Raw genomic sequence first — 27,528 nt, 5'->3', positions numbered from 1 at the left:
GCTGGAAATTTATGAGCCACTGATGACTGCTCTATGATATTTTCTGCAAATTCCAAAACCGGAGATATATGGAGTGAAGTGTAGGAAATCCCCTGATGCCCAATTTTAGTTTGGCGAAATCTTTTGCGTTTTTCCAATATGTTCGATTTTAGATGTAAAAAATTATGTCAAGCTTCAAAAACATACAATTTTCTTAGGATCATATCAAAACGTTGTGAATGTAAAGTTATGCAAGTGCTTGTTAGCTTGTTATCTATCGTCTGCTATACGTTTTCAGATACAAAAATCAACAATCTTTCTGTTAGCGGTTGAAGGAAGATATTTCAATAGCTTTTCAAAATCCTTCTCACAGAACGCGGTTTGAAAATGCGTGAACGAAAACACTGTCGAAAGCTTTGACTTCATCAAGAACAACAAACAAACAGTTTTGAGGAGCAAGTTTAATATGAACAATATCCAAATTAAAAATCTGTCAAATTCTTATTTGATAAACCCGACATGGCAGCTCTTTAATATGGAACATACCATAGCTTGACCGACTGGTTCCTAATAACTACAAACAGCTGAGTTTTTCATTTTTAGGGGCCCATCATTGCACCTTTGGTTGTATTAACTTCTAATAGAGAATGTATAGATTTCAAAAAAGTTTTAACAAAATTCTGTGTCAATTCACTCCTTTCCTGTCTTTGTTTTCTAATTTCTCAAATAACGATACCTCTTTTCTTTATCGCTCCTTCTTATTTCAATATTTTTTTTCTAGTTATTTTACCTGGATTGTGTGTGTCCATTCCAGTACTGCTGTTCTTGCTTAAGAGAATCATGAAGTTTTCACAGGGACAAAGTTTTTGTAAAATTTTGAATCAATTCGTTGGTACAACTAGCGAGAATTTTCCGTTCAATCAGAATTTGAGCAATTGTTTTTCTGAACATTTTTTTTTGTTTTTTATTCCAGCAAAAATGTCCGATAATATTATCTCTGGATGTTCAATTTTTGGTCTCATCTGACAAAACAGCGTTCTGCCACCTCCATTTCGACCAAAAACTTTTGATTTGCCTCTTTGACATTTTTGCTGAACTTTATGTAAAAAGTCCAAATTAAAAAATGGCACTCTAAAGTTTTGGAAAACTCAGCTTAGCTGAAGAAGAAGAACGGTTCACTCTAATGCGTTCTAGTTAGACTTTTGGATATTTTACTACAAAATTTACCAAATTGCGAGTATTTTGCAGGGTCTTCCACTTGATGTTTTGACCTCAAATAAGTTATTTTTCAGGTAACATTGTTATGCATGCCGTGCACTGGACTGTATTTTACGGTTGAATTGTGTTAATATTTTTTTGTTCATAATCTTCAGACATTTCTTAGCACAACAACTTGGCAAACAGAAATGAACAAAGGGGTTAAGCCATCTTTTTTGTTTTGGCCGAGAAAACTAAAAATATTCTTCAAAAAAAAATTGGAATATTTTGTGCCCTGGTTATGCTTAAGGAGCACAAATCATGCTAAACGTTGCTTTTTGGGAAATAAATTGCAAAAAACCGAAAATTCCGCAGCTTTCGCTCACACATTTCAAACTAGCATGCCGGTACAAGTTTTGAGCCTTTTTGTCGGGTCTCTTGAACTACTGTGGCGTTCACTTCAACTGGGTATTTGTCAGTTATACAACATCATTATACAATCAGCAACATCATTCATCGATGCTTTTGAGTCGAGGTGATACATTTTCACACTAAGTGGCTTCAAATAGGAATAGAAAGTAGCCGTGCAATGCTTGCATAGATAGAAAAGATGCAGAAAAGTTGAGCAGACCTTAAGACAAAACGATGGCAAAGTTATAAAAACCAGCTGGTCTTTGTCTGGGCGCGTCTGATCATGGTCAATTATTTCTTGGATGGTGTGATACATATGGATACCTAAATATATATCGAAACCTCTATGTGTACTAAATTATTTACCCTCTATATATATATAATTATATCATGTGTTTTATAAACTAAAAGTTATGACTTCTATTTATTCACCTATACTAATATTCCCGATAGTCTACTAAATTATTTCATATTTTGTTCATATCGATTTATTACTAACAATCATAATCTCAATAATCAATCTGAATTCAAGTTGCTCTGCTTTTGCTCTTCATATTCCTAAGTTAGTCTTAGCAGTGGATCCGCGCCGCGTTTCCAATAAACATAATTCACGCTACACAAGTAATTGTGTATTCGACTAGCAAATACTACTCAATTTGTAAGACAACGCATTCGCACCGCGAATCCTAACTTATTCTGTGACAAAAGATATAACATGGCGCAGTCAGCGACAAAGGACAGCGGCAAATCCCCACTTGGAATTCAACCCTTTTGGGAAAAGGCGACATTAGAACCCCCAATTCGCTGGGAGTTTTGGAGAATACAATTGAAGCTCGCAATCCTCGCTAGAGAAGGAATCGAAGTGGACCTCCTCTTGGTAGACCCTCCTGAACATGTGCTCCTGCCTCCCGAACCAGCATATGAGGATGCAGTGGACAACCCGACGGCACAATCAGAACGAGACCGACGTACCCGCAATGAGCAGGCAAAAACAGCGTGGAAAAACCAATGTCAACGTGTCATGACAATCGGCGTACTTTGTGGTGATAAACCATGGAAGTTATGCGATCGAAAAGCATCCTCTCTGATGTACTTGAGCTTAGGCATGGAGGGGCGCCGTGTATTCAACTCAAAAAATTCAACCATTAACCTTGAAACAATCTCAACGAAGGACCTTTGGGACGTTCTAAATACAACTTTCATTCGAATCCATAACATAACCTTCGATAGATACCTCTTCCTCACAAGAAAACAACAAAAGGGAGAGCCTATTGAGAAATTCTATGGACACCTCAAAGAACTTTCGGAAAACTGTGACCTAGGAGATAAAGGGGACACTATCATCCGGGATGTCTTTATCGCGAATATGCAAAATGAAGACATTCAGAAGGAACTTCTTAAGGAAACAGTAGACCCCGAAAAGGCATTGGCAATAGCAATCAATATTGAGATGGGTACACTCAATCAATTGAAAATGAACGCAAACAAAACTGAACCACAGTCAACGGTTAATCAAGTACAACGGACACGTATCGCAAATGCTACCCCATTCTCCAATATGAATACTACCGCACGAAAAAAGCCTACAACTTGTCATTTCTGTGGATCTAACTGGACCTCCGATCATCGCAACAAATGTCCCGCTCGGGGAAAAAGATGTAATAACTGCGGTATTGAAAACCACTTCGCAAAGGTTTGTCGCAAACCTAAAGATCCCAATTCGTACCCAAAACCTAGACCGCGAGTCAATAATGTAGAAAAAGACGATCAAAATGAAGATGTCAATCAAATTTCGGCCAACTTTGATCCGGATCTGGAGTCAAACTATTCTTCAGATGAAGACAACTGTGTAGCAGTCATATCTTCATCGGATTCTACAACTTCGGTGGACGCAACCAACCTCCCTGTAACTATCGGCAATACATCAACAAAGGTTTTGGTGGATTCGGGCAGCGTGTGTACAATAATCAATGAATCTTTGGCAAACTCAATCATTTCCAATGACCCAAAATCAAAATGGATACGCGAAGCAAATCCTAAACAACTAAAAACATTTTCAAATGAACCTATTCACACGGTGGGCATCCTCCAAACTTCCATTCAAAGCAGCAATTGGTACGCGAATCCAATTGAAATTCAAGTAGTGGCGGACGGACATCGCTCTCTATTGGGTAGAGATCTGTTTCCAGCTCTTGGAATTTCAATACATCAATCAAATAATCAAGTAACAATCAATCAGGTAGATCAAGAATATTGCCCAATCAAAAAAACAGATTGCTATTGATTACCCCGACTTAATCTCCAGAATTGGTAAGTCTAAAGTACATACAGTTCGTTCAAAATTCCACAAACATTACACCCCATCACACCAAAAAGGCCGACGCGTCCCTATAAATTTGTTGGACAAAGAACTAAAGAAACTTTCTGAACAAGGACACATTGAAAAATTACAAGAATGTTCGGACAAAAACTTCATTTCTCCCATTGTAATTACGGTCAAAAAGGACAAATCTGTAAAGTTAGCTCTTGATTCGAAAATATTAAACAAAGCAATCCACAAAAACAAGTATCAAATGCCAAACATAGATAGTCTCATTGATTCAATTTCACAACATATTAATAATTCAAATCTGGGAGATAACGTATATTTTTCAACAATCGATCTAAAATATGCCTATAGTCAATTAAAGTTACATCCCGACACGGCACGTCATTGTAATTTTAACATCATTTGCGGCGAAGCAACGGGTACGTATCGCTTCAAAACGGGATTTTATGGCCTTACAGATATGCCGGCCGAATTTCAAAAGGCAATGGATTACACATTGGTTGGGCTGTCTAACACATACTGTTTTCTGGATGATATAATCGTAGTCAGCAAAGGCACTCAGGAATCGCACCTCAAATACGTATATAAATGTCTCCAAAAACTTGACGCAGATAATCTTAGAATTAACTTAAGTAAATGTCATTTCGCAAAACATCAAATAAATTGGCTTGGTTTTACATTTTCACAAAGTGGTGTCAAACCTATTGAATCTAAAACAGCGGCAATTGCGGAAATTAAAGCCCCAAAAACATTGAAACAATTACGATCATTTCTAGGCAGTGTTCATCACCTAAGCAAATTCATACCTAATATTGCCAAAATATGTCACCCTCTCCGACCTTTATTAAAGAAAAACGAAAAATTTATTTGGAATGAGAATCACCAATCACATTTTGAACATATCAAAACTGTTATTGCAAACGCTACGGAAAATACTCATTTCAATCCAACACTGGAAACGCGCATCAAATGCGATGCATCTCGCCAAGGTTTAGGCGCGGCACTCGAACAATTAGACTGCGATGGGTGGAAAACAATAGCTTTCGCATCTCGTTTTCTTAATAGCAATGAAGAACGTTATAGTGTAAATGAACTCGAATTACTTGGGGTGGTCTGGGCCATTGAATATTTTAAATATTATTTATTTGGGAAAACCTTCACAGTTTTAACCGATCATAAAGCACTTCTTTCCGTTTTAAAATTACACCGCTCTAATAAATCTTACAACAGTAGATTAACCCGATGGATTGACCGTTTGTTACCATTTGATTTTAATATTGAACATTTTCCTGGTACCCGAATGGGCTTAGTTGATTATATTTCGCGACAACCCAATCAGAACGCTAAAAGTGTCAATCAATATGATGAGGAATTTATGGTAGCAACAATTTCCCGTATTCGCGACGCGATTACATCTTTATTTTGTAACGCAAATAAAATTCCTTTCCAAAAGCGGCACATAACTAGTAATTATAAGCAACAAGTACACCCGACGCGAGTCCACTCTTGCAAACCTGCTAAAATTAGCGCGCATAATTCGAATGCCTCAATTAATTCCTTCATTCCTCGAGTACAAGTAAACAATTACAATTCTGAATTCATTTCTAACTTTAATTGCCGTGCAAATCAACTGCTCCAATCTGATACTACACCCGCAGCGCGAATCCTGTCGCAAAACTCTAATTGCAATTTGATAGCTAGTTCCACACAACAAGTACTCCATATCAACATGTCAGCAAAAGAGGCATCACAAAGCAATCAACCAACTTCACCACAAACCCCAAGAGTGACATTTCGCACCCAATCCACTCCCATTTCATCTACTCGAGCCGGACCCAGCAACACCCAACCATCATCATCACCAGAGGACTATGACATTGAACTTTCACGGGAAGAAGTATTCGAAAACAACTTAAACCAACTATTCACCAAATCCTTCCTAGCGGTACTAACAAGCAAAGACGCGGTGCTGAAAGAGATCCGCGATTGTGTGATGCAGGATGACGAAGCCCGCTGTAAAGAAGTGAGCGCATACATCCACTCCTTCTGGAAGGATCTTCATGTAAAATCTGGGTGTCTGTGTGTTGACCAACGTGTGGCCATCCCGAATTCAATCAAGGAGGCGGTGCTTGAATCCATTCATATGACGCACCCGGGTAGTTGGGGGATGATATCTCTCTCCCAATATGCATGGTGGCCCTACATGCATAGGGAAATTTTAGCAAAAACTTCCGATTGCGCCCCGTGTACGGAAATTGGTAAGAATTTGAAACCTATTATACCAAAATCCAAATGGCATCCACACAAAGCTTGTCAAGAACCAAATGAAGAAATTCAAATTGATTTTGGGGGTCCGATAATTAATGATAAAGACAAAGATATTTACTTCTTAACATGTATTGACCGTTATTCAAAATATCCAACTGTTAGAATATTCGAAAATGCTAATGGGGCAAACGTAGTAAAATTTCTTCGTGATTATGCATATACTCATGGAATCCCGCGAACGATACGCTTAGATCAAGCAACTTGTCTTGTAGGTAAACAAGTCACAAATTATTGTAACGAAAATAATATTGACATTCTCGACGCTCCGGTTGGTGATCATAGAGCTATTGGATTGGTGGAGCGAATGATCCAAACAATTAAAAGACGTTTAGCCTGCATGAAAGCCGAAAATAAAGATACATTTTCTACAGCTAAAGCAATAAAACAAATAGTCTCTGATATACGATTAACTAAACAGAAAACAACAAAGATAACACCTTTTGAAGCCCATTTTGGTCGCCCTGCAAATACTCCTTTACGGAATATTAGCACACTTCCCTCAAGTAAAAATCTAACTTATGAAAAAATTGTTAATCACTATTTAGATGCTGAAACAGTTTCTCCGGAGGATTTGCTTGATGAAAATGGATGGATAAGTGCCAACAGAAGCGACACCGAGATAGAGAATAAGATGTGCCAGGCCTCCCTAGACGCAGGACAACGCTATCGAGAGTCAGACGTTAAAGAGTCCCGCTTTATAACGCACCCACAAATCACAGACCCTATCCCCAGGACCGAACAGTCCCTTAACGTCAAACTGGCTCGCAAATTACCGCAAAAGAAAAGAGCAAAACGACAACTGGCGGGCTTGTACGAAGTGCTGAAACCTGGCTCCTTTGTCACCAAATCGTCACCAACAACGACGATAATTAACGAGCCCGGCAGAACACCAGTGAAAGTCCGAGATAGCGACCTCGCAAAATTTGGGACTAAAGCAGAACGATCTACCAACTTGTGGGTATACGCCCAAAGACGCCCTGCCCCGTACGAAAAAACTACAGAGTTCAAAATCGCGAAACACAGTAATGATCTCAAGAAGCAAAAGAGGGGCGAAATCAAGATCAGACATCGCCAACGTGATACTACATCAGTAGTATCCTCGGTAAATTCAAACGTCTCGCAAGCATTAACAGTCCGCAAACCAAATAAACCAGTTAAAAAACGCTTTACTGTTCCCACAGCTGATATACAAGAAGATGCCTCAACTCAAAACCAGCCTCTTATATCAATTGTACCGGCCCCACCTACACCTACACCACAAGTACCTCCCGCACAAACACAGGATGATCAAACAAAAGGCCGCAAGCGCAATCGGCCTCAATTTTACGGCTTCACAGATGCCGACATCTCCCCTACAAGCTCTCTCGCCTCCACAAGTTCTACTCAGCCAAAGAAGCGTAAGACTAAAAAAGACAAGAAACAAACAAAGAAATCCGATTCAGTGGTAGCCCTCATACAAACGGCAGAACAATCTCGAATCCCGTCACCCCCCAGACCTGACTTACAATTGGGACAAGTGTCACCACCGGATCCCAGAGTTCGATATTTCGAATACGAGCAAGAACGAGAAATGTCGGTGTGGGATGCCGAAAATGAAATTTAAATTCAAAAACTTAGTAAAACTATTTTAAACTCCATTCATTTATTTAGTCTTGTTTCCGCTCTGCTAATCCACAAATAATGTTAATTTTACTTTGAATTCATTACAATTCATCTCCATTTGTTAGCTTTTAATTCTGTCAGTATTCGCCTTGCGAATCCACTCATTTCTGTTTGTGCACTTAAATAATTCAATACAATGTATTCATTTCACACGCTTAAATTATGACGCGTACTTGCTTGACATTTACACCATTATTTAACATCAGTAGTACTTCTACATCTTAAGTTCATTTATGTTGTCTCATTCAATTTCATGTTTTGTGCAGATATTAAAAAAAAATTGTAAATACATTAAAATTTTTTTTGTCACGAGGGAAATGTGATACATATGGATACCTAAATATATATCGAAACCTCTATGTGTACTAAATTATTTACCCTCTATATATATATAATTATATCATGTGTTTTATAAACTAAAAGTTATGACTTCTATTTATTCACCTATACTAATATTCCCGATAGTCTACTAAATTATTTCATATTTTGTTCATATCGATTTATTACTAACAATCATAATCTCAATAATCAATCTGAATTCAAGTTGCTCTGCTTTTGCTCTTCATATTCCTAAGTTAGTCTTAGCAGTGGATCCGCGCCGCGTTTCCAATAAACATAATTCACGCTACACAAGTAATTGTGTATTCGACTAGCAAATACTACTCAATTTGTAAGACAACGCATTCGCACCGCGAATCCTAACTTATTCTGTGACAAAAGATATAACAGATGGGACCGACCAGAGTTTCGAATTTGAGCTAAAGTCTGATCATGGCTCATTATTTCTGGATGAGTCTGATCCCTAATGTGCTCCTCAAACTGGGACGCGTCTTCTCTGAATAGAAAAAATGCATCAATGATTTCAACTGAAGCAGTTCAATTTACTCTTCACTTCTTCCAACTACAAGCTATTCAAAACTATATCGGTACTTTTTTAACAATCACTTTGACCTTATATGCGCTCAAAGCATTGATCACCAAATAAAACAGTTTGAAAATATTTCAATCGAGGGAGATATGATATAAACTACAATCAGACAGTCATCATAAAGATATGGAGTGACATTTTGTGCTCACAGCGGGGTAACACAGTAAAACGCCTCTTATCTTTTGGTTGTATCAATCTGTTATATTGAAACAATATTTCTGCTTTTTTGTCCCGCCAAATTACAGCATTGCGTTATGTTTAGATATGAGTAAACATCCTGTTTTATAATTTAGTTCATCAAATATATTTTTACCAATAATATTTTTACCTGAGCTATCGTTAATGATATTTTATGTTGTCATTAAAAGAACCGTTCGTGCAAATGCTCCCTTTTGCCCATTGCAGACAGAACAAATCCTGACACTTCTACCGTTATAGACTTTTTAACAATTTGCCCGTCATATCTCACAATAAAAGGTTTTGTAATTTGTGGCAACTATTGTGCATTTTTTAGTTGTCTGGAAAGAGGAGCTTTGAATTTTGCAAGAACATTTTTCACATTTAAACGCAATTAAAGGAGCAGAGAAAACTTTTCTCTGCTCCCATTAATTGTGTTTTTGCTCAAGTAAAATTACATGCATTGACAGATAGAATTTATTAGAATTCAGAAATGGTCATTGAATTCTCAGAAACAGCGTTTTATATCTATGATCTTTGATATAATTTTATAAATCTTTGCAAAATGGAAAATCACATTGTTCTACAGTCTCATGAATCTGAGGCGATATCCTTTATAAAATTTTTCTCATTTTAAGTTGTCGAGTTCCATCTGCGTTTCTGATTCAACAGGAAAATTTCATGAAGCAGATTTTTTATGTTTGTTTATCGCCGGTGTTTAAATTAAAATTGTGTGAACGAGTGTGAAACGTCAAGTCAATACTTTTTTCCGCCCACCTTCTTAGGGGAGGAACTATATACTCAACTGGGGTTTTTGTTCAGTCAATTTTAGCCGATCGTTGTATTCATCGTACAGGATTTTATTTTATCTTCCGTTGTTTTGTCCACAATTTTCGGAATTTTTGCTTAAACTTTAATGAGGTTTTGCTAATATTTGACAAAATTGTTAGCGATAGTTTGTTTTTACGTTTTGAGATAGAGGAGAGTTGATTAATTGTTAAAATCTACATTTTTAGTTAAAATTTGCAGCTAATTTTTTGAAATTATAGCAAGTTTTCAATTTTTATATAAAAAATGGAATCCATTATGTCTATTTGGCCACTTTGTCTAGTTTGACCGATAGTGCAGACAAAAACTGCCGGCACAAATTTTATTTACTCTTATAGGGACTATTTGCACCTCTGATTCTTGAGAAAGCTTTCTGGAAATGTCCTATTTGCCGTCTTTTGCCAATTTAAACCAATATTCACAAATACTGCACATTTTTTTGATATTAGAATTATTGTTTGTCGAAAACTAATAACGCAATAATTCAGTAATTTTGAGTTCCTTAACAGCCGGGAGCGATAGTAAGGTCAGTTTTGGTCACATTGTTGGATTTTACTTTGAAAATGGATTCGTATTATAATTTGGAGCTGTCCTTTTGAAATATATTTTCTGCTTTTTTTCATCCCAATTACAAGAAAATTTTTTGTCATTGAAAGATTTTTTAAAAAGAAGTCCTTCTACATTTCAATCTGTTCCAGTGAAACAATTTTGTGTTTTTGTGAGTAAAGCTCTGGGTTTTTGTGGCACCGACAAATTGTTTTGCAAATCTTACAAGAATTCTTTTTTTGTTTATGACACAGTCTCTTTAATGAAACTTCTCATTCGTTATCTAAGAAGCCATCAAATGAACTGTATGATGATTTCAGTAGATACATAATGCTTTTTTGTAATGTAACCCGACAAGTATCCAAAATTCATCATTTATTTTTGATACAATGACTTTTTGGTCAAATTAGCTATTTTGGTAACATTTGGTACTTTTTTGTTTTAAAGGAGAGGCACTATGAGCATCCAGTCAGTGCTAATAAGTCGTTTTTTGATTTTGTCTCACTAATGACATTATCAATGGATTTCCTGGGCCGTAGCAAATGAATTTTAACAATTTTAGTTGAAATGTTACGGTTTTGTTGTCCCACGGTTTTAAAAAACTTACTAGTTGTTTTTTGGTATTACTACTTTTGATCTTCTTCTGCAAATTTATAGTGTAGTCCCATGAATGATAGAGACCGCAATATTTTTTAAGTGATCTAAAATATCCTAGTTGCTCTTTTAAAATTTAGTAAAGGTTTTCAGGAACTTTGAGCGCTGATACGACAATTGCTGCTTATTTTTAATTTGTTTTCCACGTGTTCCAATGTTTGATGTTCTCTTTTGCTGACTTGTCCTATCACCACACGAATGGCACATTTTTGACAAGTCGTATATCACGTTAATCGCATTGAATAAAAGGCGCAAATGATTACATTCAATATTTTTATTGAATATGTTTTGATCTTACCGGCTTAGACACCTTTTCCTCGAAAAATGACTTTCGATTTTTGCCTGTTTTTATTCTATTTCTGTAGTGGTATGATTTTCTGAATAATAACTGGCCTAATTGATTTTTGAATGAATTTCCAACTTAAGCCATTAATCTATCTCGTTTGACAGCTAAATGCCTTCATGACTTTGAACTTAACTGTCTTCGAAAAGTTTAAACGTAGTTTCCCCTTCTGTTTCATGTCTAATTGTTAATTCTTCTCAAAACAACAGGTTCCATATCTTTTCTGATAAAATGCCAGAGGGTACGTTCGCTCAGCAAAATCCAAGTTTATATTTTGATAATTGCTTGCTTCATTTCGCTCCGCGAAATTGCTTAGAATTCTGAGAGATTTTTTTCCAAAACAACTTCTTTGTCTAATCGCTCCGCAAATGCAAGGAACGAAACTTTTTGAGCGATTCGCGTAGCGAAGAACCGATTTTGTGTTTGATTTGTTTGCGTGATTTCCTTGGCGAAGTGCTAGTTTCGAAAGAGAGTCAATTGAACAATGTATTGACAATCAAGAGATTGAATTCAAAATTAAACACGTTGATCAGCAGTTTGATCCCTAAATTTAGCAAAAGACAGAAATGAAAATCAAATTGCTCTCATCAATTAATTCTTTGAAAAAAATAACTTTGCGTTTTTTGAGAAACTTGGATATATGTATTACTATTGACGTAGCGCATCATTATTGCATCGTTCCATTTTCAAAAACGTTTTATTTGTTCATTTTTTATTGTGGGTTTTATCAATCTTTTATCTGAGTATTTTGCTCCACAAAATCCGCCGAATTAAAATTGTAATTACTGATTGGTTCGATTCGCTAAGCGAAATTGATTATAGTAGTTTTAGAAATTTACTTGTTTCCAAAAAAAACCTTTTTAAAGTATCCGCTCCGCGAATCTAGGGGATGAAATTTCTAGAGCTAGTCGCATAGCAAAAGACTGATTTTGGATTTGAATTATATTTAGGCTTGATATGCTTGACAAATTGCTGTTATTGATAGAGAGTCAACTGAAGCTTGTATTGACAACCAAGTGATAAAAATAAGGTTAAGTACTGATTTGATCAGCAGTTTGTGCAATATTTTATGCACAAGACAGAAATAAACAAATTGGAATGGCGGAAAAGATCATGAAACTAAACTTATGATCAGACAATGAGTCATATATACAGTTTAGGATTGATGAACAATTAATGAGAAGATTTGCAAGTAAGGAAATGAATTTTAACAATAAGTACAGAACATCAAGGTGAACTAAATTTAGATCTTTCATCAATTAATGATAGGCTCAGCAATATTAACAAACATCTAAACTGCATATAAATCTATAACACAATTCCCCTGTAGTAAAAAAAACCAAATTTTTAATTTATTTATATGAATAGCAGAAAAATTAAAACATATGTACTAGGTATCATATCACTGGTTTTCAAAAATTATTCAGAAATTTATAATCAGATTGTAGCAAAACAACTGCTGCTCCAAAAATTAATCAACAAAATACTATGTTGTCAGATTATCAAGTCAATCTAAATTTTAGCAAACTTGTATTGAAAGAAAAAATACAATACATCAAACAGACTACACATAAGTATTTCTGTCCACCAGGAATAACTAACATTTTAAAAGTTTCAAAAATTGCATCCATATGCACAACTCTCAAGGTACAAGTTTTTTGAGCAGCTGATATTTCAAACAAGAATTCTACAATCACTTTTCCAAACAACTTTGTTTTTGCTGTTGAGAGCATATTCTGGAATTCGGATAAGTGAGTTGGAAATAGAATGATACCCAAAGAAAAAAATTATGTAGCAAAAGTCATTCAAATAGCACTGGTCAAACGTTGAAATAGTTGGAAAATCTTAGCAAAATGGAAAATCTTAGCAAAATAAATGTTTTTCTAGTGTCTCATGAATTTGAGACGAAATCACTCATCAATTTTTTCTCAATTCAATTTGTCGAGTTTCTTCTGTGTTTCTGATTCAGCAGTAAATTTTGATGAAAGAGATTTCTTTTTTTGTTCATTTCTCGCCGCTGTTCACAAAAAATTGTGTGAACGCACGTGAAATCCCAATTCAACACTTCTTGTTCCGCCCATTTTAATGGGGGAGGAACTATATAGCAACTGGTTTTTTTTCTTTCAGTTCGGGCCGTTCAATATATTCATTGTACAGGTTTCCGAGAATTATCATTAGAAATCTTGTTAACTGTAGATTTTTTCTTTCGAAATGTTTTTATAAAGTTTGCTCTCCGGTTTTGTGGAGATTGAATTATTTTTGAGATAAGATAATTAAGATTATCTTCCTTTGAGTTAATTTAGATTATCTTCCGTTGTATTGGCATTATTTTTCGTAATCTTTGCTTAAAAGTAATCAATCTTTGCTAAAAATTGATAAAAATTAATAACGATATTCTGGTTTTTTGTATTGAGATAGAAGAGAGATGATTAGTTGTTTGAATAAACAATTTTGGTAATTTATTGGGCTAAGCTTTTGAAATTTCAGCATTTTTTCACTTTTTTCGATGAAAATGGAATCAATTATGCCTATTTGGCTACTTTGTCCAGTTTGACCAGTGATGCAGAAAAAAACCGCTGACACAATCTTCCTCAACTCATACTTAACTCATATTTGGACTTATTGTACCTCCAGTGCTTTTGAAAGTGTTCTGGAAATATCTTGTTTTTGCGGTCTTTTAACAAATTAAACCAATTTTGATAAATAATGCAGAGTTTATTTTTGATGTTAAGATTTTTGTTTATCGAAAAAACAATAACGCAATAATTCCGCAACAGCCGGAAATGTCAGGAAGGCCAGTTTTGGTCCCATTGTTGATTTTTTTTTTTAAACTGGATTTGGATTTTTTCGGAGCTGTATATTTTGAAATATATATTCTGCATTTTTTTTATCCCAATTACAAAAAATTGTTTTTTCATTTAAAGGTTTTTGTAAATCTGTTCCAATGAAACAATTTTCTGTTTTTTTTTGAGTAAAGCTCGGGGTTTGTAAGGCTCCGACAAACTGTTTTCGCAAATCTTACAATAGTTTTGTAGAATTACCAGCTTTTAATGTTCTTTTTACGGTTTATGATTCAGTCTCTTTTATGAAATTTCCAATTAGTTATCTCAGGAGCTATTAAGGAAACTATCTGATGCTTTTAGTTGTTTTAAAATGCTTTTTTCCTAAAATAAATGGACAGGTATCCAATATTCAAAAATTTTTTTTGATAAATTGACTTTTTGGTCAGGTTAACTATTTTGGTAACATTTGGTACTTATTTTTTGAAAGGAAAAGCACGAATAATAACCAATCAGGGGTAATATGTAGTCTTTTGTTTTTGTTCCACTAATGACATTAATAAGAGATTCCTGGGCAGTAACAAGTTAAGTCTAACCTTTTTGAAATAACGCGGTTTTGTCCTACGGTTTTAAAAAATTTGTTATTAACAAAAAGTGCTGCTGCATTTCATCTTAGTTCTTCAAATTTATTGCAAAGTCTCTTAGAAGATAGAGGTCGCAATCCTCTTCAAGTGAAATATAATGTCCTAATTGCTGTTTTAAAACTTAAATAATGGTTTTCTGGCGCTGTTACAATTTTTTGTAAATAATTATTTGTTTTTGACGTTTGCCAAATTTTGGCGTTCTCTTTTAATACCTTGTCCGATCATCAAATGAATTACACATTTTTGACAAGTCGCATAACACATTAATCGCATTGAATATAAAGCGCAGTTGATTATATTCATTACTTCTTGTGAATCGATTTTGATCTTATACACATTCGACACTTTTTTTCCTCAAAAACTGAAATGACTTTGATTTTAGCCTCTGTTTTTATCTTTTGAAGTTGTACAACTTTCTGAAAAATTGCAGACCTGAATGAAGGTATCGCTTAAGCCATTACTCGATCTCATTTGACATTTATTTGCCTACATGACTTTGAATATAACTGTGATAGAAAAATGTAAACGTTCTTTCTAAGGTTCCTCTTCTGTTTTCGGTCTACTTGTTAATTTTTCTCAAAAAAGACAGGTCCCACATCTTTTCCGGCAAAGTGCTAGTCACTTCTTGTTGTTTACACATTATCTTATGCTATTTTGATTTCTCCATTATTTTTATACAAAAATGGTTAAACACCTAGTTTAAATCTATAGTTACATCCTAAATAATGCTGGTAGTTTTATTTGAATTAGTTGCTTGCCTTGTCTTTTTGAATTGAGATATTATCATTTGAGTAGTGGTAAGAACTTAATGTGATTTCTTAAACGTTTTAATAAAATTTTTTTGAAAAGGTGATGTCTTAAAGATTTTACTCTCATTCAATTGGTAGAAACTAACGTCAAAAACGTTGTTAAGTGGGGTCGTTCATTAAAAACGCATATTACCGGCCTGTCTTTTCACTTTGAAAATCAAATTGCTCTCATCATTTAATTAATAAAAAATAGTTAACAACATCGGCTTTTTTGGGAAACAGAGATACATGTATTACTATTGACGTACCGGACCGCTCCTTATTGCATCGTTCCATTTTCAAAAACGTTTTGTTTGTCCATTTTTATTGTGCGTTTTATCAATCTTTTATCAGAGTGTTTTTTTGCTCCCCAAAATCCGCCGAATTAAAATTGAAATTACTGATTGGTTCTTTTCGCTAAGCGAGATTGTTTATAATAGTTTTAGAAATTAATTTGTTTCCAAAAAACGTTTTTAAAGTATTCGCTCCGCGAATCTAGGGGATGAACATTCTAGAGCGATTCGCTTAGCAAAAGACTGATTTTGGATTTGAATTTTGTTTGCGCATGATTTGCTTGACAAAATGCTAATATTGAAATGAGTTAACTGGACCTTGTATTGACAACCAAGTGATAAAAAAAGATTAAGTATTGATTTGATCAGCAGTTTGTGCCATAATTTATGCACAAGACAGAAATAAACCAATTCGAAGGGCGGAAAAGATCAAGAAACTAAACTTATGATCAGACAATGAGTCATATAAACAGTTTAAGATTGATGAACAATTAATGAGAAGATTTGCAAGTAAGGAAATGAATTTTAACAATAAGTACAATTTGGTGGGAACTTACGTCAAAATCGTGGTTGAGCGGGGTCATTCATTACAAATACACATTAACTTTCCTGCTTTTTCGCTTTGAAAATCAAATTGCTCTCATCAGTTAATTAAGAAAAAAAATCGGCTTTTTTGAGAAACTCATATATTTGTATTACTATTGACGTAACGTATCATTATTGCATCGTTCCATTTTCGAAAACTTTTTTTTGTCAAAATTTTTTAATGTGCGTTTTATCAATCTTTTATCAGAGTTTATTTTTGCTGCGCAAAATCCGAGTTAGTGTAGTAATTACTGATTGGTTCATTTTGCTCAACGAAATTGCTTAAAGTAGTATGAGAAAATATTTGTTTCCAGAACAACCTCTTCATGGTATCCGCTCCGCGAATAAAAGGGATAAAATTTTCAGAGCCATTCGCTCAGTGAAAGACTGAGTTTGGATTCGAATTATATTTGCGTATGATTTGCTTGACGAATTGCTATTATTGAAAGAGGGTCAACTGAACCTTGTATTGACAACCAAGTGAATGAGGGTAAGATCAAAACCTGATTTGATCAGCAGTTTGTGCTCTAATTTAGGCAGAAGACAGAAATGAGTAAATTAGAATAGTGGCAAAGATCATGAAACTAAACTTATGATCAGACAATGAGTCAGATAAAGAAATTAAGATTAATAGGAAGATTTGCATCTTAGGAAATGAACTTTAACAATGAGTGCTAAATGTCAAGATGAACTAAATCAAAGTTTTGAGTCAATTACTGATAGGCTGCGCAAATTTAATAAACAAAACAAATGCACGTTTTGCATGTTGTTGTTAATAGACAACAAAACTGCATGTTCAATAAACAACAAAACTGCTATAACACAGTTCCCCCTCGATGAAAAAAATAATTTGCTTTTATGAGTTTTGGAAAATCAACAACATGTGTGCTGGGCTGGTTATCAGATCTAATGAAAATAATTGTTTTTCAGAACATTTGTTATCTTAATCAGATTCTGAGTGTGATGTACATTCTGCCTCCTTAACCGTCATTGTGGTTTCTTCGTGCTTTGGGGCGACGTAGTTTTGAACAAGATATTGTGGAATCTGGGAGCAACATCCGGTTTGCAAGTTTTTTCAGTACTGTCAGGGTTCTGGCGGGCTCTTTTTTGAATTGTACTGATTAGTTTTGTGACATGCTATTTGTTTTTGTTTTATGATTTGCTGCCGTTTTTTCTCGAGGGAACTTGTTTTGAGGACAGAGCTGGATGGCATGTTTGGATTGAGTCTAGCAATTCATCCGGTTCATTGAACGGTGTGATATGCATTGCCGTTTGCTCTTGTTTTATGTCAACAAATTGTTGCTGCCTGTCTTCTTTTAGGTCTTTATGGAGGAACTGCAATGACTGGCTCCAAGAGACTGGTATCTATTTGTGTTGTGGGCATTTGCGGTGTGAGAAATTTCTAGAGCAATTCGCTTAACGAAAATATGATTTTAAATTTGAATTATATATTTGCATGATATTGTTGACAAATTGCTTTTATTGAAAGAGAGTCAACTGAACCTTGTATTGACAACCAAGTGATGAAAGTAAGATTAAATTCTTTTCGATCAGCAGTTTGTGCCATAATTTAAGCACAAGACAGAAATAAACAACTTAGAATGGCGGCAAAGATCAACAAACTAAACTTATGATCAGACATTGAGTCGTATAAACAGTTTAAGATTGATGAACATTTAATGAGAAGGTTTGCATGTCAGGAGAAGAATTTTAACAATAAGTACAGAACATCAATGTCAACTAAATTAAGATCTTCAATCATTTAATAATAGGTTCTGCAATATTGCCAAACACCAAAAACTGCATGTAAAACTACAACCCAATTGCCCCGTGGTGAAAAAAAATCCAAATTTCTAATTTATTATTATGAATAGCAGAAAAATTAAAACATATGTACTAGGTATCATATCACTGTTTTTCAAAAATTATTCAAAAATTTATAATCAGAATGTAGCAAAACAACTATTGTTCCAAAAAACTAATCAACAATCTACTTTATCAGATTGTCAGGTCAACATAGCAAACTGGCATTGAGAAAAATTAAACAAGACTTCAGACAGACTACACATTAGTACTTCTGTCCACCAGGAAAAACTAAATTTTTAAAATTTATAATTTGCATCCACATGCACAACTCTCAATATACAATTTTTTGCGCAGCCAACCTTTCAAACGTGAGTTTGACTGTCATTTTTCAAAACAACGGTGTTTTTTTCTGTTGTGAGCATATTCTGGAATTCGGATAAGTGATTTTGACATAAAACAATATCCGAAGAAAGTAAGTATTTAGCAAAAATCATTCAAATAGTACTGGTCCAACGTTGAAATAATTGAAAAGTCTTAGCAATATGGAAAATTATGTTTTTCTAGCGTCTCCTGAATCTGAGACGAAGTCACTCATCAATTTTTTCTCATTTCAAGTTGTCGAGTTTCTTCGTGTTTCTGTGATTAACAGGAAAATTTGATGAAACAGATTTCTTTTTATGTTTGTTTATCGCCGTTGTTCAAAATAAAGTTGTTTGAATGCGCGTGAGATCCCAATTCAACACTTTTTATTCCTCTCACTTTAGTAGGGGAGGAACTATATACCAACAGTGTTTCTTTTCTCTCAGTTTTGACCGATCGATAAATTCATCGTACAGGATTGTGAGTTGTATCATTAGAAATCTTGTTAAGCGTAGATTTTCTGTCCGAAAAGTTTTTATAAATTTTGCTCTCCAGATTTATGGAGGTTGATTGATTTTTGAACGTTATGTCTTCCGTTGTATTGGCATTATTTTTCGTTATTTTAACCAATTTTTGCAAAAAATTGATAAAATTTATAACGATAGTCTGGTTTTAAATTTTGAGATAGAAGAGAGATGATTAGTTGTTTTAATAAAAATTTTTGGTGAATTATTGGGCTAAGTTTTTAAAAATTCAGCATTTTGTCACTTTTTTCGATGAAAATGGAATCAATTATGCCTATTTGGCCACTTTGTCCAGGTTGACCAGTGGTGCAGACAAAAACTGCTGACACAATCTTCCTTAACTCATATAAGGACTAAGCGTACCTCCGGTGCTTCTGAAGGTTTTCTGGAAATATTTTTAGCGGTCTTTTAACAATTTTAACTGATTTTGATAAATATTGCAGAGTTTATTTCTGATATTAGGATTTTTTTTGCCGAAAAAACAATAATGCAATAATTCCGAAACATTAATTCCCTAATAGTCGGAAGTTTCAGGAAGGCCAGTTTTGATACCGTTGTTGATCTTGACTTTTAAAATGGATTTGGAATTTTTTCGGAGCTGTATATTTTGAAATATATGTATTCTGCTTTTTTTCATCCCAGTTACAAAAACATTTTTTTTTCATTTAAAGGTTTTTTAAATCTGATCCAATGAAACAATTTTGTGTTTTTGTGAGTAAAGCTCGAGGTTTGTAAGGCTGCGACAAACTGTTTTCGCAAATCTTACAAAAGTTTCGTAGGTTTACCAGCTTTTAATGTTCTTTTTCGGTTTATTACTCAGTCTTTTTTATGCAATTTCCAACTAATTATTTCGGGAGCTATTAAAGAAACTATCTGAAGCTTTTAGTTGATACATAGTGCGTTTTTCCTAAAAAAAGGTCAGGTATCCAATATTCAAAATTTTCTTTTGATAAATTGACTTTTTGGTCAGGTTAACTATTTTGGTAACATTTGGTACTTATTGTTTTAAAGGAAAAGCACGAATAATAACTAATCAGGCTTAATATGTAGTCTTTTGTTTTTGTTCCACTAATGACATTAACAATGAGATTCCTGCACAGCAACGAGTTAAATGTAACCTTTTTAGTTGAAATAATGCAGTTTTGTTGTCCTAATGTTTTAATAAATTTACAAAAAACTAGTTGTTTTTTGGTATTACCAATTGTAATCTTCTTCTGCAAATTTATAGCGTAGTCCCATAAAAGATAGAGACAGCAATATTTTTTAAGTGCTCTAAAATATACTAGTTGCTCTTTCAAAATTTAGTAAAGGTTTTCAGGAACTTTGAGCGCTGATACGACAATTGCTGCTTATTTTTAATTTGTTTTCCACGTGTTCCAATGTTTGATGTTCTCTTTTGCTGACTTGTCCTATCACCACACGAATGGCACATTTTTGAAAAGTCGTATATCACGTTAATCGCATTGAATAAAAGGCGCAAATGATTACATTCAATATTTTTATTGAATATGTCTTGATCTTACCGGCTTAGACACCTTTTCCTCGAAAAATGACTTTCTGTTTTTGCCTGTTTTTATTCTATTTCTGCAGTGGTATGATTTTCTGAATAATAACTGGCCTAATTGATTTTTGAATGAATTTCCAACTTAAGCCATTAATCTATCTCGTTTGACAGCTAAATGCCTTCATGACTTTAAACTTAACTGTCTTCGAAAAGTTTAACCGTAGTTTCCCCTTCTGTTTCATGTCTAATTGTTAATTCTTCTCAAAACAACAGGTTCCATATCTTTTCTGATAAAATGCCAGAGACTACTTTCGCTCAGCAAAATCCAAGTTTATATTTTGATAATTGCTTAGAATTCTGAGAGAATTGTTTTTAAAAAATAGTAGCTTTTTGGTGTTGCTGCTTTTAATCCTAAATCTGCAAATTTATTGCGAAGTCTCTTAGAGCATAGAGGTCGCAATCTTTTTCAAGTAATTTATAAAGTCCTAATTGCTCTTTTAAAACTTTAATAATGGTTTTCTGGCGCTGATACAACAGTCTTTCGTAAGTATTTAATTTGTTTTTTGACGCTTTCCAATTTTTGGGGTTCTTCTTTAATGACTTGTCCGATCATCAAATTGATTACACATTTTTGATAAGTCGCATATTACATTAGTCGTATTGAATTTAAGGCGCAGTTGATTATATTTATTATCTCTTGTGAATCGATTTTGATCTTATAGGTTTCAACGCTTTTCCCTCCAAAGATGAAATGACTTTGATTTTTGCTTCTATTTTTATCTTTTGTAGTCGTACGACTTTCTGAATAAAGACACATCTCAATTATTTTTGTATGAAGGTATCATTTAAGTCATTACTCGATCTCATTTGACAACTAATTGCCTATATGACTTTGAATATAACTGTGATTGAAAAAAGGTAAACATTCTTTCTAAGGTTCCTCTTTTGTTTTCAGACTACTTGTTAGTTTTTCTCAAAAAAGACAGGTCACATTTATTTTTTGGCAAAATGCTAGTCACTTCTTATAGTTTACAGTTTATCTTATGCTACTTTGACTTCTTCATTAGTTTTATCCAAAAATTGTTTCGACATCTAGTTTAAATCTATAGTTACATCGTGAATAATGCTTGTAGTTTTATCTGAAATTGTTGTTTGCCTTGTCTTTTATACATTTTAATTGTAAACATTGGCCCTTCAATGAGATATTATCATTTGAATAGTGGTTAGAGCTTAATGTGATTTTTGAAATGATTAAATCATTTTTTGACAGATTTTTTTGAAAGGTGAATTTTAAAAAGTTTTACTCTGGTTCAATTGGTGGAAACTTACGTCAAAAACGTGGTTGAGCGGGCTCATTCATTACGATTTCACATTACTTTTCCTGCCTGTTTGCTTTGAAAATCAAATTGCTCTCATCAGTTAATTAATAAAAAAAGTAAAAAACATCGGCTTTTTCAGAAACTCAGTTATATGTATTACTATTGAGGTAACGCATCATTTTTGCGTCGTTCCGTTTTCGAAAACCCGTTTTTTGTCGAATTTTTTAATTGTCCTTTTGATCCATCTTTTATCAGAGTGTATTTTTGCTCCGCGAAATCCAAGTTAATGTTGTAATTACTGATTGGTTCACTTTACTCAGCGAAATTGCTTATTGTAATATTAGAAAATTATTTGTTTCCAAAACAACCTCTTCATGGAATCCGCTCTGCGAATAAAAGTGATGAAACTTCAAGAGCCATTCGCTCAGCGAAAGACTGAGATTGGATTTGATTTATATTTGCGCATGATTTGCTTGACGAATTGCTATTATTGAAAGAGGGTCAACTAAAACTTGTATTGACAACCAAGTGAATGAGGGTAAAATCAAATGCTGATTTTATCAGGAGTTTGTGCCCTAATTTAGGCACAAGACAGATATGAGAAAATTAGAATTGTGGCAAAGATCATGAAACTAAACTTATGATCCTTGTCCTATCACAACACTAATGTCACATTTTTGACAAGTCGTATATCACATTAATCGCTTTGATTATAAGGCGCAAATGATTACATTCAATATTTTTATTGAATAAGTTTTGATCTTACCGGCTTCGACACTTTTTTCTCGAAAAATAACTTTCAACTTTTGCCTGTTTTTATTCATTTTCTGTAGTGGTATGATTTTCTGAATAATAACTGACCTAATTGATGTTTGTATGAAATTCCAACTCAAGCCATTAATCTATCTCATTTGACAGCTAAATGCCGTCATGACTTTGAACTTAACTGTCTTCGAAAAGAATAAACGTAGCTTCCCCTTCTGTTTCATGTCTAATTGTTAATTCTTCTCAAAACAACAGGTCCCATATCTTTTCTGATAAAGTGCCAGAGTGTACGTTTGCTCAGCAAAATCCAAGTTTATTTTTTGATAGTTGTTTGCTTCATTTAGCTCCGCGAAATTACTTAGAATTCTGAGAGAATTTTTTTCCTAAACAACTTCTTTGTCTAATCGCTCCGCAAATGCAAGGAACGAAACTTTTTGAGCGATTCGCGTAGCGAAGAACAAATTTTGTGTTTGATTTATTTGCCTGGTTTCCTTGTCGAATTGCTAGTTTCGAAAGAGAGTCAATTGAACAATGTATTGACAATCAAGAGATTGGATTTAAAATTAAACACGGATTTGATCATTAGTTTGATCCCTAAATTAAGCACAAGACAGAGATGAAAATCAAATTGCTCTCTTCAATTAATTCTTTAAAAAGCATTGGGTTTTTTGAGAAACTCAGATATATGTATTACTATTGACGTAGCGCATCATTATTGCATCGTTCCATTTTCAAAAACGTTTTATTTGTTCATTTTTTATTGTTGGTTTTATCAATTTTTTATCTGAGTATTTTTTTGTTCCACAAACTCCGCCGAATTAAAATGGTAATTACTGATTGGTTCAATTCGCTAAGCGAAATTGTTTATAGTAGTTTTAGAAATTTATTTGTTTCCAAAAAAACCTTTTTAAAGTATCCGCTCCGCGAATCTAGGGGATGAAATTTCTAGAGCGATTCGCTTAGCAAAAGACTGTGTTTGGATTTGAATTATATTTGCGCATGATTTGCTTGACGAATTGCTATTATTGAAAGAGGGTCAACTGAGCCTTGTATTGACAACCAAGTGAATGAGGGTAAGATCAAAACCTGATTTGATCAGCAGTTTGTGCTCTAATTTAAGCAGAAGACAGAAATGAGCAAATTAGAAAGGTGGCAAAGATCATGAAACTAAACTTATGATCAGACAATGAGTCAGATAAAGAAATTAAGATCAATGAGAAGATTTCCAACTTGACAAATTAACTGAATCAATTATCACGAAATGTCAAGATGAACTTAATTATGGTTTTGAGTCAATTATTGATAGGCTGCGCAAATTTAATAAACAAAACAAATGCACGTAATCTATAACATAGTTCCTCCTTGATGGAAAGAAATTACTTTTTCGAAGATCGGAAAATTATATACGTTTGTGCTGGGCTGTTTATCATATCTAATAAAAATAATTGTTTCTCAGAATATTTTTTATCTTAATCAGATTCTGAGTGTGAAGTACATTTCGCCTTCTTAACCGTCATTGAGGTTTTTGTTTGTGGAGGAACATTTGAATAGTGGTTAGAGCTTAATGTGATTTTTGAAATGATTAAATCATTTTTTGAAAGATTTATTTTGAAAGGTGAATTTTAAAAGATTTTACTCTAGTTCAATTGGTGGAAACTTAGGTCAAAAACGTGGTGTGGGCGTTTGTGGAGCGATTTGTCCAATTTATTTTGCGCATGGTTGGCATTATCACTCGCAAAGCTCTAGATACACTCGAGTGGATTGAAGACACACAAATTGTATCGTCGTTTATTCGTCGTTGCTTAATGTTTCTTCGCCTTCAAATTTGTTACAGGCTTCGTTAGCATGTTTTTGTACTATTTCTTCTGTTGTTTTTCCCGTAAGGTTTTGGCCATTGCTTCGTTTAAAACTTAACATTGGCTCATTTCTGTTTGTTCTTCTGCCTTCGTTCCAAATTTTTGCCAGATCTGATTTTTTGATTGTTGACTCTTGTTTCGCAGGTTCCTTCATCATAGATGTATAGTCGTTTGTCTTTACTACTAATGACCCTGGAGCTGGAACATGGCATAGTCCTTCAAGTCTATTTTTGAAAAAAAATTTTTCTGTTTTATTGGCAGGTTTTAATGTGAGAGATGTCTTTGTTCTTTGGATGGGTAATCTTACTTCTGGGTGTTGGATTACTCTGCGTGTTGAGTTAGCGCATGTTGTTCGTCGTCGTTCGAATTCACATCGCTTCTCGAGCCATCATCCAAACGGTATTCTGGTGTTAATTCATCCAAACTGACAGTTTCTAGATCTAAATTTATTTTTCAAAATTGGTTCATATGACTAACTGTTGGGTCTGGTTCTGTCGTTATGTTATTAAAAGGAGTGTTAGGCATTTGTCCAAAAGGTTTCTCAAATAGTGCAGGGTTCATTGTTTTTGACGGCAAAATTGCAATTGTTAATTTATCGAATTTATTGAAACCATCAAATAAAACTGCTTTTGGGCCGCGGTTTTAATTCATACTATTCATGCAAAACAACTCTTAATTGTTTGTGTTAGCCTCGTTACTAGTTCAATTGCTCTATAATCGTGTATTAGGTCATCAATGAGATTAATATTGTTTTGATAACAAACTGATTCAACTTGCTGACCCGTTTTACATTTAGATAGATCTAGTCCAATTGCGCGTGTTAGGCCAATCAATAACAGATAATTTTGGATGTTTGGATGAGTTTAAAACGTTGTGCCATTTCCGCCGTCCAATACTCCAGCTGTAGGAAATTTTGAAAAAGCGATTTATACATCCTAGAAAATAGACTTCCTGATCCTTTTCATAGGACCACCGAAATCTCTTTGAATCTTAGCTTAAATGGTTTCCATTTATTAGAAGGAGTCAAAGGTTTCAAATTTTTTCACCAATTTTGACGCAAGGATTACATTTGGTTGTCTTTGTCAGCTGATAGCAGTGCCTTTAAAACTACCATTCAGACATTACCATGTACGTCAGTACCCACCTTCCTGGCTAGATTGCATGGATGGCCTCAACATGGGCGTTCATGATTGTGTTGGGTATCGCAATTCGATGATCGACACAAGAACAAACACTCTTGACATGTATATCCTTCTAATACTTGTGTATTTACGGTGATATTTATTTTCACTGCTCCTCTATCTCAGTTAAATTACAGTTCTTAGTCTTCTTGGAAAGGCGTCATTTGAGGTAAGGCTGGCCGTCAGTGAATACGATAATTTGATTGCTAAGGCGAAATTGAAGGATGCGTTACACAATTCTTCTCTCGTTGAAGGGGTATCTTTAACTGATATTTACATCCGTTCCTGGCGTTGAGGATATTGTTGCTGTTGGGGATAATTTCGACTGTTCCGCTTCATCCGCAAATCTAGCTTCTGAGGGTGTACTTTGACAAACGTTAGATTGTTTCGCTTTTTTGGAGTTTGACATCATTGAGACAGATTGAAAATTATTTGCGATTTATTTAAAGTTTGAAAGATTGAAAGGCAATTGATTTGTGGCGAGTTTGAGTTGTTTGTTTCGTGAGCTGGCAGACTATAATTGGAATGAGTGATAACTAATTCGCTAATTGTTTTTTCATTATTACGGCTTCAAGAATATTCTTGTTTTGCCCTGCAACTTTATTAATTTTTTTGTCGTTGATGTTTAGAGTTTTTGTGTTTACTTTTTTTCGCGTTGGTTTGCCTAGCAAAATCAGCTTAATTGTGTGTTTTTCATAAAATTTTTTCTCGGATAGTTTAATTGCGTCTAATTTGCAACTATGAACTGCTCATCATATGTGGCTATATTAGCAGCTGCCAGTTCCGATTTGCGCAAAATGTAATCTACAAGACCCATTTTTGAGCCTGGTAATTGAACGATCGAGAAATCGAACGGAAGTGGTTTATCAACCCATTTTGTGAGACAACAATTAAATGATTTGTTTGCTCTAATTTCAGACAAAATTGATAGTAACGCTCTATGATCTGTGATAACAATGATTGTTATACTATATAGGTAGCACTTGAAATGTTTAATCGAACGAACCACATCGAAAAATTCTGGTTCATTAAAACTATAGCGTTTTTTTTGCTGAATTAAGGAGATGCGAGTCGCATGCTACTATTTGCCAACTTTCTGGGGCTTTTTCAAGTGCAGCTCAGAGGCTTTCGTGCATTTTGTGCGTGTTGGTAAATCTGGGTTCGAATGTTTATTTTCTATAGTTTCAGCTAATTTTTTATTGTTGGAACTGTTTTTCAAGTTCGTCCCTCCACATGAGTTTTGTGCTTTTCAAATTTGAGACGAAATTTGTGCTTTTCAACATAAACAAGACAAATTGGGAAGATTAGAATTGTCGGAGCATTGAGAAGTAGCATTGCGTCTGTTTTATTTGGTAATTGAATTATTCCAGATGAAGTGATTTTTTGTCCTAGTCAGTCTATATCCCTTATTGCAAAACTACATTTTGCTGAACTGATTCGAAAGTTTACGTCGTCTAGTTTTTTTCAGACAATTTCTTACTAATTGTAAATGGTCTTCAGTTTTCCCTCTGCTTTCTATCATAAATTCGTCGAAAAAAATTAGATTACAGTCCAATCAATGTACAGTAAATTGCTTTTTGAAATCCAGCAGTCATATCCGTTAGGCCAGAAAAACCCGTTTTAAAGCGGATTGTGGCCCTCATATCGCCACTAACTAGATTGAAATAACAACGGCGAGCTGTATCAGGGTGTAAATTAGGTTGGCCATTTGCGTTCTGCAAATCGATTGTTGTAAGATATC

At 34.3% G+C, this 27,528-nt stretch overlaps 1 protein-coding gene across 2 annotated transcripts in view; it reads left to right on the top strand.

The window, feature by feature from the left end:
• Positions 1 to 9,076: 9,076 nt before the first annotated feature.
• LOC142335331 (lactosylceramide 4-alpha-galactosyltransferase-like) overlaps positions 9,077 to 27,528 on the top strand; it is a 51,342-nt gene continuing 32,890 nt past the window's right edge. For both annotated transcript variants that reach the window (XM_075383782.1, XM_075383781.1), the window contains exon 1: positions 9,077 to 9,172. The gene's annotated coding sequence lies outside the window, so the exon portion shown is untranslated. The remainder of the gene's footprint in view (positions 9,173 to 27,528) is intronic.

Source organism: Convolutriloba macropyga, chromosome 2 (assembly GCF_964194025.1).
Source record: "Convolutriloba macropyga chromosome 2, txConMacr16.3, whole genome shotgun sequence".
NCBI classification, from domain to species: Eukaryota; Metazoa; Xenacoelomorpha; order Acoela; family Convolutidae; genus Convolutriloba; species Convolutriloba macropyga.
Note: the sequence above shows the minus strand (reverse complement) of the source record. Positions and strands in the feature narration are given on the sequence as shown.